The sequence below is a fragment of the Episyrphus balteatus genome, chromosome 2, assembly GCF_945859705.1.
Source record: "Episyrphus balteatus chromosome 2, idEpiBalt1.1, whole genome shotgun sequence".
Lineage (NCBI taxonomy): Eukaryota > Metazoa > Arthropoda > Insecta > Diptera > Syrphidae > Episyrphus > Episyrphus balteatus.
In genome coordinates, this window is record NC_079135.1 from 128,500,259 (window position 1) to 128,522,653 (window position 22,395).

Sequence of the window (22,395 nt, forward strand, 5' to 3'; positions counted from 1 at the left end):
GCCAACCATATCGAAATTTCAAACTGAGATTACGGCAACAGATCTCCACAGGTGTTTTGAGTTTTTCAATTTAAGACTGTGTAACTTGTAGAGCACTTACCGTTATGTGTGATATATCAAATGAAAGCCAATACATATTATCAGCATGCTCAACAAAAAGTTCAATAAAATTTGTATGTGCTCTAGATCAAAAGATATAGAAAAATATCATCTTTTCACCGTTATCTCACGATTTTAAAAAATAGTTATAATCAATTGATTTTTCCTGTCGCTTTTTCGTTTCATCGTGTTTTAAAAATCACTACGATACTAAAGAAGTTTTCACTTCAAAAAATTAATACGTCCCTGCAAATTTTCAAATGCCAAAAAAGTATGCAGTGATGTTTGCTCATTGTGTCCTTGTACGCTCTCGTTTGACTGAAGGTGAACTTAGAGACCTGTGTCAGGTTATGTTCGTCCATTATTCGGATTTTGCTTTACCCAGGATTATGTTACTTGACGCTTTATTCCAACAATATATTTTGGATTATTTCAGCGATAAATTGGAGGTGTGTGCTTTTCTATGGAAATTGTACACGAACTTGTACAGTTATGTGAACAAAATGTTGGTTACAATTTTGGTAGTTTTGTGCTTTGGTTTCAATACTTGAACCGGATTTCGACTTTAAGGAGATGGTAAAATGCTATTTAAAGATCTGTTTTTTCGCGGACAAGAGGGAGGGGGTGTAAAACGTCTGAGAACTTAAATATAAACGTTCAATTTGTCATAAACAGTGGCGTATTGAGGGGGGGGCTCAGGGGGCTCAAGCCCCCCCCAAGCCACCAAAATCATGTTACTATTTAGCTGATTTCATCATAATCTACATGATTAACTGAAACTTCTTCGTAAATCGTAGAGATTTAGAGGCAGCTCAAATGATCGAGCCCCCTCCAAATTCTAAAATGGTTGTTAGTGTTTGTTTGAGTAAGTGCCTTAGTTGACGTTGAGGTTTGGAATTTTCAGGATTTTAGTCCAATTTAGAATTCTTCAAATATTCACGTACAATAATCACGTCGTATTTGATTGTCTTGAGTATATTACTTTTTTTCAAAAATAATATTTTTCTCAAAGATATTGGAATTGGAAATACAATGTTTTTATATTTCAATATCTTAGTGGTCAACATAACTAATGGTGTATTTTAGCAAATTCCAGTTTGTGCTTCTGATTTGTATTAAAAAAGGAACATATTATTAAAAAATATATATTTCGGATTAAACATCAAAAGAATTTCATTGAAAACTAGTTTTTGAGTCTTTTACGTTCTGCATTTCACTTTTTGAACATTCACTTGCGTTGCCGATAGTGAACTTAGGTGTTCTACATTTTTTCGCTCATTTCGATTTTCTGATCGAATTCAATTCGCTTTGTTTCTGGTCGTGAACTTGGTATCTTTTTCAATGAATCTCCAATTTTTGGACAAAATATTATCAAAACTTATATTTTTATTGTTTTGTAATGTTTATTTTTTGTTAATTTAATACAAAATACATAAAACACATGAGGCATGAAATATCATGCCTCTGTGTTTGCAACCTCATTCGCTTTACACTTTATCTAATTCATTTTTCTTTGAAAATTTGCAATAATATCGCCCATGTTCTGCATTTCACTTACCTACATATTTCATATGTCTCGCAAAATGTGACTTCTTATTTTTTCTTTTAAACTCTGCTTTTTTCCAATAAAGTTGCCAATAAAATTGCATCCATGTTCAAAGTAGCAGTAATTTAACTTTAGAAACAAAATAAAAATGGATGATCCTTCAGTTTTGACAGTTCGAAGCATTTTCGAAGTTTTTGAAATCGATCGAGAGCAATTTCACGTGAAATTGAAAAGTGATGCCAGTTCACTTTCGGTCGAATTGTGGAAATATGGGCATTTATACCGAAAAAAGTGATGAGTATAGCTCAAAAACTAGACGTGATAGGAATAAATCTGTAAACAGTTTTGAATTCAGCACATGAAAAAGTTCCAACGAAAAAGTGTATTTTTTTTTTTTTAAGATTACTAAACACCTTGCTGTTTGTGTAAAATGTTTGGGATACAAGAACTTGGAAAAATAGCTACTTTGAATGTGAAAGGAAACAGTAGTACGAAGTTGTCGGGAGCAGTAAAATGCTATTATACGACTTTCAGTACCGCAGCACAGCGCTTTTCTCTCGATCAAAGATGAATAAAAAAAGAGACAAATTTGTAGTACCTACATTTACCTTATAAAAAATTTTTGAAAAATTTTTCAGCCCCCCCCAAATTTTTTTCTGGATACGCCACTGGTCATAAAAACCATAAATTAAATGAATCATTGGCTTTTTGGGACCAATTACAAATTTATTTATTTATTTATTTCATTTCATCAATTAGATTACATACTTAATATATAATCATAAAGACTACTGAATTATATATATTTTGAATATATTCATTGAAAAACTAAAAGAAAAATATAATATATAATGTTTTTTAAACTTAACCACCAGGTTGTAATATCGTTAAAATGAACATTAAATGTTTTTTAAAAGTGTCTCGACTTACTTGAGAAAAAAAATCAATATGACTACAAATCTTATTAGATTCTCTAATACATCTTGTTAGAGGTTCATTTAATCCGTAATTTACTCGGTGAAAAGATTCATGGAACAGATAACGAATTCGTAATCCTCTAGACGGAGCATACACTTTAACAAGAGACAAAAGTTGGGGGCAATTAATACGAGATGTAACAATATCACGTATAAAGACAATTGAGAAATATTTACGGCGAGTTTCGAGAGACTGCAAGCCTAGAAGTTGGCATCTAGTTTTATACGAAGGCATTTGAATATTCCAGTTAAGACGGTAAACTACAATTCGCGAAAACTTCTTTTGAATGTTTTCAATTCTCGTAGAATGAACATTATAGAAAGGGTTCCAAATTACACTGCAATACTCTAAGGAGGATCTTACATACGCATAAAAAAGTGACAGCAAAGTAAAAGGATCTGTAAATTCTTTTGAGTTACGGCACACAAAGCCAAGCATAGAATTAGCTTTAGAAACTATAAAATCAATATGCGGAGTAAAGCAAAGTTTGGAGTCAAAGATAATTCCCAGGTCTTTCTTTTCTTGGATTTTTGAGAGTTTTAAGCTTTCAATTTTATATTCAAATTCTATCGGTGACGGGCTACGAGAAAAACTTAATGTTTGACATTTGGAGACGTTTAAGAAAAGCTGGTTATTATCACACCACTTAGATAAGTGGAGTAGATCTTTTTGAAGAAGAAGGCAATCATTTTGTGTTTTAATGCAACGGAAGATTTTAATGTCATCAGCAAACATTAGGCAAAAGGCATTTTCTATGAAATCAGGGATGTCATTTATGAGCAACAGGAATAGAAGGGGTCCCAAGTGACTCCCTTGTGGTACTCCTGAAGTTACATGAATAACATCTGATAGTAAATCGTTCATTCGAACAAATTGAGTTCTACCCTTCAAATAGGATCCGAACCATTTTATCATATTGGAGTGGAAGCCAATAGTCTCCAGCTTTTTTAATAAAATAAAATGGTTAACTCTGTCGAATGCCTTTGAAAAGTCAGTGAATATGACATCCGTTTGAAAGCCATTTTCAAAGTTTCTTATAACCTCGTTGCAGAAAATCGTAAGATTGGTTGTTGTGGATTTTCCAGCAACAAACCCATGCTGAAATGGAGAAATGCTTTCTTTAAGAGAGAATGTAAGTTTATCGTAGACTATTTTTTCAAAAACTTTGGGGATTGTAGACAATTTACTGATAGGCCGGTAATTAGAAACATCTTGTTTAGACCCAGATTTATGAATGGGAATTATATAAGAAGTTTTCCAATCATCCAAGAAAATACCCTTTTCAAGAGAAGCATTAAACAATAGAGTTAATGGTTCCGAAAGAGCGCTCACGCAATTTTTTAGTATGATTGGTGGAATGCCATCAGGTCCAGGTTGTTTATCCTCATTTAGACCGTTTAAGGCTGACTCAACATCTGTGTTACTTAAACATAAGTGACCGATGCTAATTGAATTATGACACGCATTAGATGAATAGTTGCGAGGAACGAATATTGGTGAGTAAACTGAATTAAAAAAGCTAGCTGTCTCTTCGAAAAAACACCCTTTCACCAAAATTTTTTTTTTATGAAAACTCTTTATTCTTGCTTTCTATCCCAAAATCAATGTTTTTACCAAATTTCATTAGGGTGACCAATCATTTTTGTTTTCACTCAAAAAAACACCCTGTTAACCATGATATTTTTATAGACACTTTAGATTCTTGTTTCTTATCTTAAAAGTAACATAATTTCTGAATTTCAATAGGGTGCCACTAATATTACTCTAGTATTACACACTTTTTCAAATATACCCATATTTTCTTTACTTCTAAAAAAAACACCCTTTCACATAAAAAAAATTTATAGACTTACATTATTCGTAATTCCCATGGGAAAGAGACCATATTTAATGACGTGGATTTTTCTCTATTTCCCAAAAAAAAACACCCTTTAACCTTAAATATTTTTATAGACTTTTCGGGTTCTTGGTTTCTGTTATAAATGAAACATTTTTAACAATTTTCATTGGTGTAACAATTTTTTCCTAGTTTTTGTGGTACTAGTTCCGAATTTCATCATTTCTTAAAAAAAAAAACACCCTTTCACTCAAGATAATTTCGTACACTTTATAGATTCTTAATTCGTATACCAACCGAAACATTTACACCAAGTTTTAAAAATTAATAAAATTCAAGTCAGCTGTTATGATACCTTCCTCACACACAACTTAATCCATCAAAAAAACACCCTTTCACCAAAAATAATTTTAAGAACTTTATGAATCCTTTGTCCCTGCTTTATCTTAAACCTTTATCCCGAATTTGATCAGTGTAGCATGTTTTTTACATGGGTTTCGATTATATTTTACTTGTTGAAGTCAAAAAACAAGCACCCTTGTTTTTAATCAGCAATAACTTTTCTTAGAGCAATCGTATAGACTTTATTTTTATGTCATTAGATTCAGGATCAAAAAATACCTTGAAAACATGTGTCATAAGATGATATTCGACAAACAATTTTGTTCAGTATATTTTTGTCCGCGAAAAAAACACCCTTCCACCCAACTTTTTGTTATAGACTTATTTTGTACTTGGTTCTTATCCCAAAAGCAAACATTTTGCCAAGTTTCATGAGTGTAACAATTTTTTCTTTTTTGAATGCCTATTTTACCTGTACTATACGTGTAGTTTACGTTGTTTATATTTGATTTACAAATTTTCGTGTTTGAGCGGAAATTGTTTTATTCTATGTTTTTTCCTCTGCAACAGTATTTTATTATCTCGAAAGCGTTTTGGACACGTTTTGGAAACCTTTTGGAAGCGTTTTAGACACGACTCGGAAGCGTTTTGGACGCGTTTTGAACGAGTTTTGGACTCGTTTTGGACGAGTTTTAGACGCGTCTTGGAAGCGTTTTAGACACGTTTCGGAAGCTTTTCGGACATGCATTGTGCGCGTTGTGGACTCGTCTTGGACGCGTTTTGAAGTCGTTTAGGAGACGTTTTTGACGCGTTTTGAACGCGTTTCGGACACGTTTTTGACGCTTTTCAAATGCGTTTCGGACACGTTTTTGAAGCGTTAAGGAAGTGTTTCGGACGCGTTTCAGACGCGTTTTGGACTCGTTTCTGACGCGTTTCGGGATCGTTTCGGACGCATTTAGGACGCGTTCCAGATGTGTTTCGAACGCGTTTTGGACGTGTTTCAGACGCGTTTCGGAAGCGTTTTATATGTGTTTCGAACGCGTTTTGGACGTGTTTCAGACGCGTTTCGGACGCGTTTTGGACGCGTTTCTGAGGCGTTTCGGACGCGTTTTGGACGCGTTTCTGGAGCGTTTCGGACGCATTGCGGAAGCGTTTCAGACGTGTTTTCGAACGCGTTTCGGACGCGTTTTGGACGCGTTTCTGGAGCGTTTCGGACGCATTGCGGAAGCGTTTCAGACGTGTTTTCGAACGCGTTTCGGACGCGTTTTGGACGCGTTTCGGATGTGTTTTGGGCGCGTTTTGGACTAGTTTTGGACGCGTTTTGGGCGGGATTTTAAGAAAGCAGGATTTTAAAAAACAGTAGATATTAAAAAAAACGGGATTTTATTGGCAGGAATTTAAAAAACAGGATTATGAAAATCGGGATACCGAACACAATCCGTAAATTTTTATATCACGAACTATTTTCTTTAACTTTTTAACAAGCATAGACAAATTTAAACTTTTATGGAAACTCAGAATTGTGATTCGGCTACTTGACAATTTATAATCATCTATTTGAAAAAAAAAAAAAATAATAATAATTTATTATGTTGAAAGTATGTCATTTCTCACACAATAACTTTCATAAATACCAATCACCATAATTTTCCTTCATAAAAGGCTTATAAAACATTAACAAAAAGTGTTTTTTTCAGAGCACTGTACAGAGTAGACGCAGACCCTGTTAATGTTTTGTATTGTTTCACTCTCTTTCTCTAGGTATTGTTTGTTAAATGACCATAGAAACTGTGTCACTATTTTCCATTTTATATTGTAGATATTTGCATGCGAAAAACTCAAAAAGGATGATACACATTTGTTTCATTTAGTTTATATTTGAATTTCACTTAACTTAGGTAAAGAATCATGATAGTCGTTGTAGACATACTGCGTTCAGCGAATACATCGACAGAGAAACTTGCTGGAAAATGCGATTTATTTCCATCATGAAACTAACACTGTCATCAAAGTATATTTGCTCTTTTATTTCGTCTATAAAACTCTCTGCGAAACTAAATGAAAACTGTTGCATTTTATTTTGTTTGCTAGCAAAATAAATGCATTTCACCAATCCTAGGATCCTGATGAGTTTTAACTCGAGTATACCACTCTGATTCTAACCAACACGACGACAACGACACGTATAGACGCCACCAAAGTTCATCCAAGTTGACGCACAGTATTCTGTCAATTAGCACAAACTATGGAGGTGAAAGCAAACATTTAGTGATATCACCTCAACTAATGGAGATGGTTTGAATTTAATGCATTGAAAATAAGTAGATTAGGGTGGTGCAAGAGTATAGCATGGAAAACTAGGTAATGTTGATGGGCAACATAAAGAATAGGTAAAATCTATCTTTTGAGAATGTTTAAAGCCAATCTGGAAAAAAGTGGTTGTCTGTAAAGTCGGTTTACGAACGATAACTTTTTTTTCTTTTCTCATTTATCAATTTTTTTTTTTTCTAAAAATTACATAATTAAAAAGTTAAATATTTTTTCTAAGAAATAAATCCATACTTAAATTTAAACAATGCGTAAAAGGTATAAAAATAATTTATTGAAAACAATCATTTTTCATGAAAAAAGTGAAAAAAAAAAAATCAATATTTTTTATCTTCTAACACCTATAAATAGATTTTTTTTTAAAACAACCTATACAAAATTTTATATCATCTGAAAGCTTATTGTTTCAGCTTAAAATATTCATATCGACCATGTCTTTTCGATATAAAGAAAGAAAGTGTTGAAAAAATGGAACTTTTTTTACCGTTATCTCAAAATTGTGATTACGAAATTGATTGCAATTTTGCACAAATATACTCCTCTCTATTATCTATCTATAGTAAAAATCTGTTGAAGAAAGAAAGATATAAATAAGAAACCATTGAAAACGGTCAAAAAACTTGGGACAAAAACTTATTTTTCCCTTTATTCGGTCAAAACTCATTTTATAATTTTTTGCACATATGCTCTATAAGTTTGAGATTTTTTGAACGCTCCAAGAAATGGCTAAAAATAAAAAAACACCCTAAAACACCCTTAAAAAAGTAGTTGTTTTTCAAAAATTCATATTTCAAAACGCAGAAAGGAGAATGGGCAATTTTGTATGGAACTTGAACGTTCCGCGGCCAAGAACGATTTTGTTATTTTTTGATGTAGTTTAGTCTTACATACATTGTGAAGAAGTTTTATCCTTCTAACGTTCTTCACAAAAGGATAAAATGCATTTTTGCACTTAAAAGTTAATGCATAAATTGTCTCAATATTTAAAATTGAACGTGTATTTTAAGTGCAAGATATGATAATCTGTCATTTTCCCTGAGCCTGAAGACCTTTATCTTGGATATCCAACCAATAGAGCCCGAAATATTGGTTTTTTAAAACATCAATTTCGAGTCTATTTTAAGACTTTTTTTTCAATTTTTTTGTTTGTTTTTTTCCTTTTGAAAACTCAAAAACAAAATCTTGAAGTGGTTGGCTTAAAAAGCTTATATTTTGAGTTCCATTATTCGGATATTCAAAATTGAGGTTTTAAATCATAGAAAAAATGACATGAAATCATATTTCATAATTTAATTAAAATAGGTAGTAATTCAATTTGCCCTTCGTATATTGCTCGATGCATTAACAACATATCTGCCATATCTTCCATTCCAAATGCAATACAACGAAACGTCTATAGTAAAAATTTTTCCTACGTTATAGTAAGGGAGCCCGGGAAGGGATTTCGCGCGTCAGAAAATCATATGGGGAGAAAGCTTGTACTCAGTAATGTACTCCTACCAAATAAAAAAGCTTGACACAGTGGTGTTCTTTGTGGGCAGCCCGTCAGATTAGTAAAAAAAAAAATCGATTCTCGGAAATACTCGAGAGCGTCAGATTAAGAAATGGTAGGTTAAGTACATCAAGAAAAGTGTATATTTCAATAATCTGACAATTTGAGCCTGGCATAAGAAAATGGGAGAGGCACAAAGTTTAAAAAAAAAAACTTCACCTCGAAATACTCGAGCGCTATTAATTTTTTTTTTATTCTGAAGGTAATTTTATCAGGAACACGAAAAACATATAATCTAACGCTTTTAATGGGGCAATATAGCCAAAATTATCGATAAAGCATGCACGTACATTTTTAAAAAAATACAATTTTTTGGTTCATGTTGGTGAGTTTTTAACGTTTTTGTCGAAATATCTTAATTTTGTTGTCTAATTTACCTACACTTATTATTTGGATTGACTTAAAAAAATCTAGAGACAGTAATGATGAATATTAAATTATTGATTGACCTTTGTATATAATATGTATTTAATGTAAATTTTGTATTACATTCAGTAATAACCAGAAGAAACGAAAAATATTGTTTTATTCAAAAACTGTCTCATTATTTTTTTTTTTAAATTGTCAGATTAGCAATACTCCTTAACATAATTGTCAGATTGCACTGGTTAACAAAATTAAACTTTTTTTTTGTTGCCGAAACAAAAATATACTTTTCTGAAGGTTATTGGTGTGCTGAACTCGAATCCGAAGTCAAAAAAATTAATCAGCTCCCGTTTTTGAAATATTACCGTTAGAGTATGCAGTACTTCGGGCCTTATTCTTTTATATAAGGAAAATTGTTTGTGCATATTAAGTAACGTTTTTATAAGAACTATTTATCACCTTTTTAAATCTGTTTAAATCTTTCCGATATCTTTTTTATTGCCCGAGATATCCTCAGTTGTTTGGTGTTTTTATAAATTTTATAACGTCATTATCTCCTTTATGATATATGAAGAAAACCCACTTACTTAATTTTAAGATATCTCGGGCAATACAAAAGATATTGAAAAGATTTAAACAGGTATCGAAAGATGGAAAACAGTTCTTATAGAAACCGTTACTAAATATTCTCAAAAGAATAAGGTCCGAAGAAATCAAAAAAACGTTTTTTTGCATTTTCTAACGGTATTATCTCAAAAACGGGAGCTGATTAGTTGTTTTTGACTTCGAATTCGAGTTCAACACACTGAAAACCTTCAGAAAAGTATATTTTTGTTTCGGCAACAAAACCCTTGTAAACCAGTGTTATCATTTAGGGTGACTCTGACATCGAGCTGAGCCTACAGTACAAAAATCTTAAGTTAACAATTTTTTTTTACATTTTCAAAGATGATTTATAAGTGTAGGCCACGTCCAAATCGTCAGTTATTCAAATTAAACACTATTTGGAGTTTACTGGACGTGCCCTCTCAAAATCTGACACGTTCGAATAACTTTTTTTTTTAATTTTTTCTACCGCTTTTTTCAGCCAACCACCACTGTCTTATTGTCAGATTAATATATATCAGTTATCACAATGCCAATGCGAGTATATTCTATTAATATCTGACGCGCTCGTTTTTTTCAATGTGACAGTTTTTTTTTTAACATTTTTTTAGAGTGTTTATAAGCTCTTTTCCCCACTTAAATGGAAAACTTCCGTATACTTTTTTTCGTTTTAGAACCTAATCTTCGCAATCCAAAAGATCCCCATGACGCTCGAGTAACTGCATCTCGGGCTCCCCTACTATTATAGTTCTTTCATTTGATACCAATTTCATTACTGGCCGCCAAACGTCCAATATGCCCATTCTCCTTTTAAAAAAATCCGTAATAGACCCCTAATTTTTTGCCGCACTGCTTGAAATTTCAAGTGGAATTTGGAGAAAATGGCGTCACTTTTTCGTAAATTCTGCCATGGTTCATCGATTTATAAGTTGTTATCATCACGTCAAAAATCGAAGTACCCCATTAAAAAGTACATTCTCAACAACAACAAAATTAATTAAGTATACACGGAATAAACGACATCATTGGAGCTCCAAACCACTCCTATTTAATACCTTTTCCAGCTTTCAAACTTAACATCAAAACGATAACTCCTTTGATGGAATTTAATAAAAACCACATCTAAAAAACGACTTATTGGAAATGGCATTGATGCCACCAAAAAGACAAAATGTCCAAACAACACCGCTAAATCAAAGACCCCATCAGAGTTATATTCATCTATTTGTACCGCACATTATCCTTAAGTCCATGGATGGGAGAGAGAAATTGTCATTGTGGTCAGGAAATAAATAAAATGAAAAAATAAAAAAAACCAAAATAAAAAAAAACAACCAACCACAAGTGAGTTCTTTGATTAATTTTCATAAGGCGAGTGTCCAACCCATCACCCATCAGGGAAAGAGTCTCTCAGGACGAGAGAGGAGCGCAAAAGATATAGCCAACTCATCAGAGTGTACACACTGGAAACTGCGGGGCATTCGACATGGACACTTGGACAATAAAAGAAAAAAAAAAAAAAAGGCTGTAAAAAAAGTGGCAATATCAGCCGTTCATTACATTTGTTCCAAGTCAAGGCGACATGACAGTGACATAAGTTCTTTTGTGGCTTCTCTCATCAACAACGACGACAATTCTTTGGGATCTCTTTGTGTTGCAATGAAGAGTATATGGCTATAAGTCGGCTGTGTTGTAGCTGGTTGGCTTGACTCTGGAGACCATAAAAAGATAGATCCAAATAAATTTCCACCAATTCCTGACAATGAGTTTTTAAAGGAGAAACTGCGCAATTGGAATTCTCCATTGGATTCTCAGTTTCGGACATACTTTTCGGAGGACGACACGACAACAACGACACAAAGGATGAAGATGAGATGAGTTGAGTTGATGATGAGAAAAACAACTAAAAACCTACATACACATCATGCCTGTGGCCAGTGGCGGCTTAAACAGAAAACTACTAATCAGAAACCAGTAGCGGTGCAATTACAGATTTTTATGGTCACCGCAGCGCAATTATCTTGACGCTTCGCCACATGATGACGACTACAATACGACGATGAACCACGACACCGACACGTTCGTTGTCGTCATCATCGTCGTTGTCGTCGCACTTCAAAGAGGTGACACAACTCAAGTTCTAATTCCTCTGTGGGTTGTCCGGTTCGGATGACAAGAGGGTGATCCTTTGAAATCATGGGGACTCGTCTCATGGCTCTGATTGCGGAGGAGGTCAATAAACTTCTAGGTTTTTGTTTTCTTTTTTGAAAGAAAAGTTCTTTTTTTCAAATTCTCATCTTCCTGAGCTGAATGAGTATTAGAATATCCTCTTTTCTTGGGAAACTTATAATGAATAAAATAGGAAAGAGCCTACACTCGTTGGGATTGTATGTCTGATGAGGTACTCTCCTCTTTAAAAAAAATCAAGATAAATAAAAATTACAAATCCTACGTTGGGCGCCATTGTTGCAATTCTGCGGTAGGCGACATCAGCGTAATATCAAAGAATAAATTAAAAAACAAAAACTTATTTTTTGACCTATAGTAATAAAAAAACCCACCTTTTTTCACCTTTGGTAAATTGATTGAATTTTACAGTTCGTCTCCACTCAGTTCACACCTACTTTTTTTTTTCACTTCAGATTCTTTGATGTAGTAAGCTATGCACGAGATTACGTCGTTTATAGCTAAAATGAATAAAAATGGGCCTAGGTGACTTGTCTGAGGGACACCAGAGTTGGCTATGAAAAGATCTGAAAGACAGTTTCTAAATTTGACCTGATAGGATCTTTGGTTAAGATAAGATTCAACCCAGGCAATAAAAATACATGGAAAACCAAAAGCTTTTAATTTGAAGATTATTATTTTATGACTAAGTTGATCAAATGCCTTTGAAAAGTCAGTGTAAACGCAGTCAACTTCAATACCCTTTTCTAATGCATTTGAACATTTATTTAAGAAGCTAAGAAGATTAGTTGTAGTAGATCTTTTTCTTAAAAAGCCATATGTTGCTTTTCACTTATCAGATTTTTACTATAAAATGCTAGACTATCACAAACAACTTGCTCAAAAACCTTTGGAATGCAGGATAGTTTCGAAATAGGCCTATAATTCTTTATATCTGTCTTAGCACCCTTCTTGAAAAGAGGAGTGAGGAATGACTTTTTCCAGATGGAGGGAAATTTTCCTGACTTGATGGAAAGTTTGAATAAAAATGTTAAAGGCTGAACTAGGGAGTTTCTACAGTTTTTTAATACTATTGGTGGCACACCATCTGGGCCAGCAGAACAATCATCATTTAAGGATGAAAGAAGGTCTAACACAGTACTTTGCAGTACAGGGATGTTTGTACAGCTCGTTTCGAAATATGAATGTAAATTTTTGAAATAGACTTCGTCAACATCAACAGTTTCATTAACAAAAATGAATTACGAAAGTTACTGGCGAAAGCATTGCAAATGTCAAATGTTTGATGTAATGTAATATCTTCATGAGTGAAAAATTTGCCGGATATCCATCTAAGTTTTTCTTTGAGTTAACAAGGTTCCAAAATGACTTTGGATCTTTTCTTAGGGAATCCTTTCTCAATCATGTAGTCGGTGTACAAATTTTTTGAATGAGTTTTGAATTCTTTAAATAGTTCAACGTAAGAAGCGTGATCAACTGGTGAAAGGGTTCTTAAAAAAAGTTTCCATTCTTTATTTCGTTTATTTCTAAGTATTTTTAGGTCTTTTTTGTACCAAGGGTGACAAAAATTATTATTTTTATTTGACTTTTTCATGGAAAGGGAATTTACTTTTATCAACATAAATAAATTATTGTGAAGACAATTTTGTCTATTATACGGTACGGAAGAAGAACTTGATCTTGCGAACACTTATATCGTCTTAATTTCAAAATCGACACTTTTTCAGTTGCAACACTATCTTTCTGAACGTGCGATATATTCTCGCAAATCGTTTTATAGTAAATTTATTTAAAGTGACTAATTTTCGAAAAAGAGTTACTTTTTGAAATCAAAATTCATTTGCACGGTCATTTCTTGACGAAATGTCATGAAATTTAGTACACTTAAAGATATTAGTATGGAGAATATGAAAATGCAGCAAACCTTTTTAATTCAAAATGGGGCGGCCAGAATAAGCATTTAAATAGAATTTTCTCTTTCAAAACAGTTTATAAGCTATAAATTTGGCAAAATATATATTAAAAAGATGAAAGATCCTTAGTTTAGCATTCATAGATTTATATTTCATACAAAAATTAAAAATTTTGAAAACAAAGTCCAAAATTGCCAAATTAAAATACACTTTTATACCACTTATTACCCTATTTCATGTTTTTTTTTTTAACTAGCACAATTTTGACATACAAAAAATTAATATTTTTGGGTTATTTGGTAGGCAACTATTTTTCAAAATAAGTTTTGAAAAATATGATGTAGGTAATGAAATATTACAATGTTCAATAAAACTGAGAAATTTATTTTTTCGGTAAACCAAAAAATATTTTTCTAAAAGATTTTAATATTCTTATAATTCAAATCCGAATTAGAAAAAAATTAATGACGTCACGTTTTGGAGAATGAAATTTTATCTTTGTAATGTGACGTCATAGTTTTTTTTTTTTTTACTTCGGATTTGTGTTAAATATGTATATTAAAATCTATTAGAAAAGTACATTTTGCTTTACCGAAAAAAGAAATTCTCACTTATATACCTATTGAATATTGTAATTTTTCAATATCATGTTTTTTATATACTAGCCGACCCAGCCCTCGAAATTCGAGTGCCAAATTCTTTATTTTTTTTATTTGCAACAATTTTGAAAACAATTATACCAAAATAGTTTCTTTATTTTTTATTGTATTTGTTGTTGTTTTCTTGCGATTAACTACACTTTTTGAAGACATAATACACAGGAATGTATAATATACCTACTTTTTGATATATTTTAAACGATTTAGATATTGTTGAACTACGTTTTAACTACGCTCAACTACGTAAAAAAAAGTATCGAATAAGAAAATGCAAAGTGTAATCGGCTTAAGGGCATTGTGTTTGCACCTTGCATTTCAATTCAATTCAACCTGTTTCATGTTCCATTCGTTCAAATTCCATCCGTCAATCATTCAACCTCCACCAACTTCACTCAAATTTGTCATTCACACTTCATTTTTTTTTTCATGCTTGCTGAGATTTAAATTTCCGGAAGGGAGAGGGTGTTATTTATCGCACTACCTGTTAGAATGATATTTGTGGTATGGGAAACTTCCAGCGAATGTCATTTCTGGACTGGTGAAGATGTAAACAAACGTTTTTTGTACTGCAAATATCTTTTTTGTTGTAATTAGCATGGAAAAAAATGTTTGTTTACCTCTTCACCAGTGCTTTGTATATAAAATCACCAGTGGAGGTTGACCAAGCTTTCCAGGAAAATTTTAGTGAATGCGTTCAGATATTTAAGGCTTGGCCACACTGGAGGGTATGCGGTAGAGGTACTTGTAGCGGTGAGGGTACTTGTATGAAAAAAATTCCAAACTGACACATCAACGTTCAGGTGTGGAATTTTTTTAGTACAAATATCGTTACCGCTATATCGCATACCCTCCGGTGTGGCCAAGCCTTTATTAGAGATTAAGGATAGGTTCACATTTATTAAAGGTTCGTTCAGGTGTTAATCGTCATTGTATACAGTAGTAAAAAGTTAATCCGTGGTACTGTGTGGCAGTGAAGTTTTAAGCAAAACATCCATTTGAAAGGGAGAATCGACATTTTTTAATCAAACAAAGCAATTCATAAGGCTTTACCACACCAACTGCGTCGCACGACAACGTTTTTTTCTGTTAAAGCCAGAACTACAATGACCTAAAAAGTAAAAACGTGTGAAATTTTAATTTTTTTTTATTTCTTTCTAGCGCTAGGTATTTGTTTTTGGAAAAATTTTGGGAAAAAAACTACAAAAATTGTTTTTGAAACCAAAAAAAGGCTTTCTGCATCATTATTTTTAATTTTGTGGTCGGAAAAACTGTCACAAAATGAGTTTGAAAATTTTCACTTTTTGACTTTTGGCAAAAAGTGGCCATTATACATACATTAAAGTGACCTTAAAGTGGGAAATTTATAAAATTAATTTTTTTTAATTTCTTTCTAGCAATATTTGTTTTTGGAAAAAAAAAACTAAAAAAAAATTTTTCGAAACCAAAAAATAAACTTTTTTCATCATTATTTTTTATTTTGTCGTCGTAAAAACTGTCATAAAATCACTATCACTTTTTGACATTTTTTGCAAAAAGTGGCCGTTGTAGTTATTCCTATAAAGCCTTAACTACATTGGCTCAAGAAGTGAAAAAGTACAAAAGTGAAAATTTTCAAACGCATTTTTGTATGTTTTTTCGGGCTAGAAAATTAAAACAAAAAATGCGGAATGCATATAAAAAATTTTCAAACTCATTTTTTGACAGTTTTTCTTACCTTAAAATCAAAAATAACACAGCCACACAAAAAAAAAGTTCTGACCTGGGGTTGCAACTATATTTTTCATATAGTTTTTGGGTCGCTGAAACCGAATCCGAATCACGTCAGGTTTTCGAAAAAACTTCAAAAAATGTCACGAAAAAAATTTTGTTTTTCTGATCTGGATGTACGAATATGTTAATCATATAGATTTTGGATCGCTGAATCCAGATTTGAAGTTAATTTTCACCAATCACGTCAGATTTCTGAGATATCCTCAAAAAAATGTCAAAACCAAAAAAAAACAAAAGTTCTTATCTGGAGGTGTGAATATGTTAGTCGTATGTTTTTTGGGTCGCTAAAACCGAATCCGAAGTCTATTTTGCCGTACCACGTCAGGTTTTCGAGATATCCTCAAAAATTTTCAGATAAGATTTTTTTTGGTTTTGACATTTTTTGAGAATATTTCAAAAACCTGACGTGATACGGCAAAATAGACTTCGGATTCGGTTTTATCGACCCAGAACACATACGACTAACTCGCATCCCAAAATAGAACTTTTAATTTTGTAAATTTCCCTTTTTTTCACTTTTTAGGTTATTGTAGGCTTTAATGAACAAAAAAGACGTTTTTGTTAGTTTTCCCTGAACCTCATAAGAAAAACGCTTTGTCATGCGGCATTTGGTGTGCGACAAAATGTAAACGCAAAAAATGCAAAAATATAAACATCTTAGGGCCAGTTGTACAAATATTTAATCCGTGGATCAGCAACTTTTATCTTCTGAAATCGGTAGCTAGGCTGTAGGCCGAAATCGGTGGGTTAAATTCCTGAACCAAGGCTGATCCACGCTTGTACAACTGGCACTTAAAGTGAAAACTTGGTAAAATGGCAAAGGAACTGTCAAATTCTTATGTTCTTTCAAGAAAGAAAAGGACGAAGATAGATTTCATTGGTATCAAAAGTGTTTACAAAAGATTGGACCTGAGTAATAGACTCGATTTTAATAGAATTCGATTTTTACAAAAAAAATTCAAGTTAATAAAACCAACATCTTACTTCTAAGCTTAGATAACTAAAACAATGAAAGTTAACCATAGTTAACATGCGATCTTAAAACAACGCACCAATGTGAAACCACCTTAATGTTTTTTGATTTTCGCTGAATGCTTTCATCATTCATTCTTGAATGACATTTCATTCCAGTGGATTGGAAATTTTCCAACAGATATTCCAGTTGTTTTTTTTTTTTTTTTTTTTACTAAAATATCGAATTTTAACTTATTGAATTTACCTATTTCGGTTAAAAAAAAAACTTTAAAAAAATTAGATTCTGCACTTCTAGAGCAAATTTCTAATCGTTCAGTATATAATATATGCCCCTTCGGTTTTTGTGGGCCGCGTAGTTTGTACCACAATATTCGCGTTCGCCGTTTTATTATATGATGATGATGATAATATTTACTTAAAAAAATATTTGGCAATCATTTAACCCAAAAACCCCTAAATGCACCACCATGAGCGGTTCCGAATGGTTACATCTAATCACGAAGGGCAATTTGTCCCTATAGGTAAGACGATTGAAATTTTTGAACCAAGTTTTTGACGAAAACTCTTAGGTCCAGTTTTCCGGTTCCTCAATAAACTTAAATTCAAGTCAACTCACTTTGGAGATTGACTAAGAAAGGGGGTTTATTTTGTATCCTCCTAATTTGGCCGTAGTGTTCTTCCATCAATCTTGATTCTGAGAGTGCAAAAAGACCATTAAGGACTAAGTTTCCACTTTAACGTGTCTCCGTTTTAGCTAGAAAAAGACAGTTGAATAAAATGTGGAAAAATATTGTATGTTTTTCGTCATATTACCTATAACATAGCCTATATTCTATAGCTCATAACCTTTGTTGCCAGAAGAAGAGATGTTGAATGACGCAACTTTAAGCCTTAGAATAGATTAGATACTCTCTGGAGTATCCTCTCTTCATCAAACCATAACGAATGTTGGCTGGTGGTCAAGCTTAATCCTTTTGAATAACGACTCGTGAATGACCATTTCTTGGCCTGGTTTCTATATCTAAAACACTTTATCAAAAGTTGACAAGCAAACAAAAATTTTAAAACGCTTTTAAACAAAATGGTGACCAAGGATAGACAAGTGTCATGAGTGCAAAACTATGGTTAAAGCTTCTTAAATTGTGTTTTTTTTTACCCAAGCCATTAACTAGAGTTTATTTTGAAAATACACATTATTTCCTACTCAAATTCGGTACCAAAATTTGTATACGTTAAAAAAAAATTCTAATCCCAGTTCCAAGTATGCCAAAAATATCGACATATTAGATTCATTTTGCAAATCTACTCAAAAAGTGACAAAAATCCACTAAGTACAGATTTCTCAGTATGAAAGTTTACAAATCTAACTTACCAACTAATTAAGTAATCTTCTACAAACCTTATAAATTATTTGTTTACTTATTTTTGATAAGACTTTCTTACTCATAATAAGACTCACACTTCCAATCAGAGTTATCATACCTCGAAAGTGTGAAAAGAACCCTCAAAACTCCATCACCTGATTATGATCTCGTTTCACTTTCGCAAAATCCATTCAAAATCGCCCCTATAAATTACAAACTTATTAATGAAAATTGTTGCAAATATAAATAAGTTTATTCTCCACTGCTCCCCTGCTGTGTCAGTTTTGCAAAGTGTCGTGCGTCGCTTTGCATCGTCCTGATGTGGCATTTCTACTCTGTCACGCATTAAATCTTGGCCATGGACGAGAGACGACCGTCTTACAATCCAATGGTCACAATCCCCCAAGCTCTTAATTTGTCATTATTATTTATTAAGCCCTCTGATCAGGCCAGTATAAAAAAAAAACAAATAATATGGCATTCAACCGAATCGAAGCCGCATATAATAAAATACCAAAAACAAATGAAGAAAAGAGATAAATCGAACATACCAACTGGAAGAGTCTCCAGGACCCAACCAGCCATCAGAGCCATCTCAAACCAGCCGGTGTGATGGTGTATTTCCGTCTTAATCCGATCACGGCAATAACTTAGGGAGATGATAATGCCACAATAACAGCGCCCGAAAAAAGATCAATCTGTCGGCTTAAAGGTATTCGAACAAGCCCGAAGGTCTTCTTTTTCCTCTTTCTCCCTGATCATCGTTCAGCGATTGCGGCTTTTTAATCGTTTTATTGGGATGCGACGCAATGCAACACCCATATCCCAATTGACAATATACTAACAACAACATCGAGAAGAAGGAAGAAGCCATACGACTTGACTACCTTTTATCCGAAACTGCATCGAATTTTTCTCAGGCTAGTGCCACGCTCAGAGATGCAAATTAATTACGCCTCGTCCAATCGATAAGGCAAATTAAAACAAATCTCCTCACGATGTGGCTTAATCCTTTTCGCATTATGATTTGGAATTTTTATTTATTACTCTTTGCGTTCCTCTTGAACACAAATGCGAAGAATGAAGAATGCAACTAGTGGCGGCGAGAATATCCAATGGTGAAAAATGTTTTCTTTGAGATTTCGATCAATTTTGACACTTTTATTTTTAACGGTTTGAAATAAAGGGTTTTTTTTAGCTCAGCTCAAGTGGCCTTGGAGATGATTTATATGACTTTTGAACTTTTAAAAAAATTGAGACCACAAAACTTATATTTCAATGGTCCATATTATTTTGGTAAATTTCTCTTCTGCTAGCTGACAAATCGGCATGAAACTTTTGAAATTTTTCAAATTTTGCAATTTTTCAAATTTTGGAATTTTTCAAATTTTGCAATTTTTCAAAATTTACAACTTTTTCTTCTTTTCGGCTAACAATTGTGTCTTAAAATAACGTCTTTAATTGAAACTATTAAGCCTTTCACAATCTTGGTCTTTTCAATCTTGGTCAAAAACTTTTCATTTCGCAACTTTGCAAAATAAAAAACATCTTGCAAAGTAAAATTGCAAAGTGTTTTACAACGTTTGCAAAGTTAAAAAGACATTTGAACTTTCAGATTTTTTTTTAATGAGAAGAGATTCAAATTTACCAAAAACTTTTCACTTCGCAAACTTTGCAAAATAAAAAACATCTTGCAAAGTAAAATTGCAAAGTGTTTTACAACGTTTGCAAAGTTAAAAAGACATTTTAACTTTCAGATTTTTTTTTTAATGAGAAGAAAGTGTTTCATCGAACAAACAGAACTTTGCATTTGAGTTTGCAAAGTTGGACTGAAACCGTAGAAATATAGTTCTTCATTTTCAATACATTTTTCAAAGTCGTACACAAAACAAACACTTATTTTAGAAACAATTAAAAAGCTTTTCAAATTTTGCAAGCTTTTCATTTCAATAATTTCATTTTTTGCGAATTTGCATTTGGTGAAACGAAATTCGCAAAGTTAAGTAAAAATCTGCGAAGGTTCGATGAAATAAATTCCTGATTTTCTATTTACTGTGCTTATGTTATGTTTTATAAAACGAACTAAGAAATGGACTTTGGCTTTTTCCCAACTAAACAAAATTTCTCAGAATCTTCCTGAAACACATTTCCTGCCAACGTCTCATCTCCGGACCACTTTCATAATTTTTTTTTTTTTTTCTTTTTGAAACTCAAAGTGGTGCTCCATCATAATCCACTTGAATAATTCACTCTTTAAGCAACTATCGCACACAAATATACAAATAAAGATATCTGAACCAGGTCTCGCAGTCTTAAAAATTTCAATGTCTTCAAAACCTGCAACATCACCGTAATCCCCTTGTTGTGCGAAATCCGCACTTGAGTGCTGCAAAAGAGCAGCGCCAACACATTTCGCATCACATCGCAGTCCGCACCGTACGAATCCTTAACTCTTTAAGCCGGATGATGAGGCGCTTTAATCGCCAGCAAGTAACTTGAAATTGAAAATTGAAATCGTTATCCACTTTTATTATGGTGTCCGTTTTAATTTTCTTGAAATTAATTTGTTATTTCTGCTGAAACAATCATCTTATGAATCTCAAGTGTGTGCGATGGAAATAAATGCGCACGTTAAGTTTCTTCAAATATCTTGAGTGTTTGTCAAGTGATGACACTTTGCAATCTTCACGAAGCGATTTTTTTCTTTTTTTGCAATTTTGACATTTTGAAATTTAATTGTTTTTGTTTCTTTATATCCAAATAGGCACTTTCACATTCCATAAAGATTGGACACCTATAAAGCACCAAACCCATATACCATTGTGATAGCATGACATCGTCGTTGTAGTCGTCGTTTATTGACAATCGATGTTCGCCCATCTCCAAATCAATGATGGTGCATCATCAGTATAACCCATCATCATGACTATGGGCCAAGAGGTGGCAATCAATTTGGGAAATTATGCCAGACTTAGCTGCCACTTCTCACGTGAGCTTATATGCTGACATGTAAGCCAGCAACTAACCCATAGAGTCAATATGCGATAGTTGGCCCGAGGCTGCATGGTGTAGGTTTTGGTACCAAACCTTACCAACATGTAGCATGTCACAAGTCCAGACATTCTCACTTTCACTTTGATGACATCGGCAACTACTCGCTAAACGACACCTTTGAGTGTCAAATAATTGCTAGTCTGTGAAAGCGTAATGACTGTGTCGTGATTTTTGCCAAAGACACATGCGAGATTTTGTCGATGCGATTGCAAATAAATTTTGCAACTTGAAGCACTGATGAGGTACGAGTACGGGTATGAATGAGTTATGGTCAACATGACGGTGATTGGTGACAATATTTTTTTTTATATATTTTTTTTTTTGTTGCTTGATTTGTATGGGAATTTTGTTTTCGTAGAAATTGAAGGTTTTTGAAAGTGACTGGGATTGAAATTTTGACTGTGACTAAAAGTTAAAAGCTGTAGTTAAATAAAATGCATGATTTGGTCGCACGTTATTGCCCTAGTTTCAATATATGACTGTGATTCTATGATTTTTTGATCCTATGACTCTACACTCTACGACTATGACTCGGTAACTTTATGACTCTATAACTCTATGACTTGGTAACTTTATGACTCTATGGCTCTATGGCTCTATGACTCGGTAACTTTATGACACTATTTCTCTATGACTCGGTAACTTTATGACTCTATGACTTTATGAATGTATGACTCTTTGACTTGGTAACTTTATGACCTTACGGCTCTATGACTCGGTAACTTTATGACTCTATGACTTTATGAATGTATGACTCTATGACTCGGTAACTTTATGACCTCTTGGCTCTATGACTCTATGACTCGGTAGCTTTATGAC

The 22,395-nt window shown here is 33.0% G+C and overlaps 1 protein-coding gene across 1 annotated transcript in view; it reads left to right on the plus strand.

The window, feature by feature from the left end:
- Positions 1–297: 297 nt before the first annotated feature.
- The window catches only part of LOC129908198 (dolichyl-diphosphooligosaccharide--protein glycosyltransferase 48 kDa subunit), a 383,207-nt gene continuing 361,109 nt past the window's right edge, over positions 298–22,395 (plus strand). Inside the window, exon 1 of the mRNA XM_055984553.1 lies at positions 298–301. The gene's annotated coding sequence lies outside the window, so the exon portion shown is untranslated. The remainder of the gene's footprint in view (positions 302–22,395) is intronic.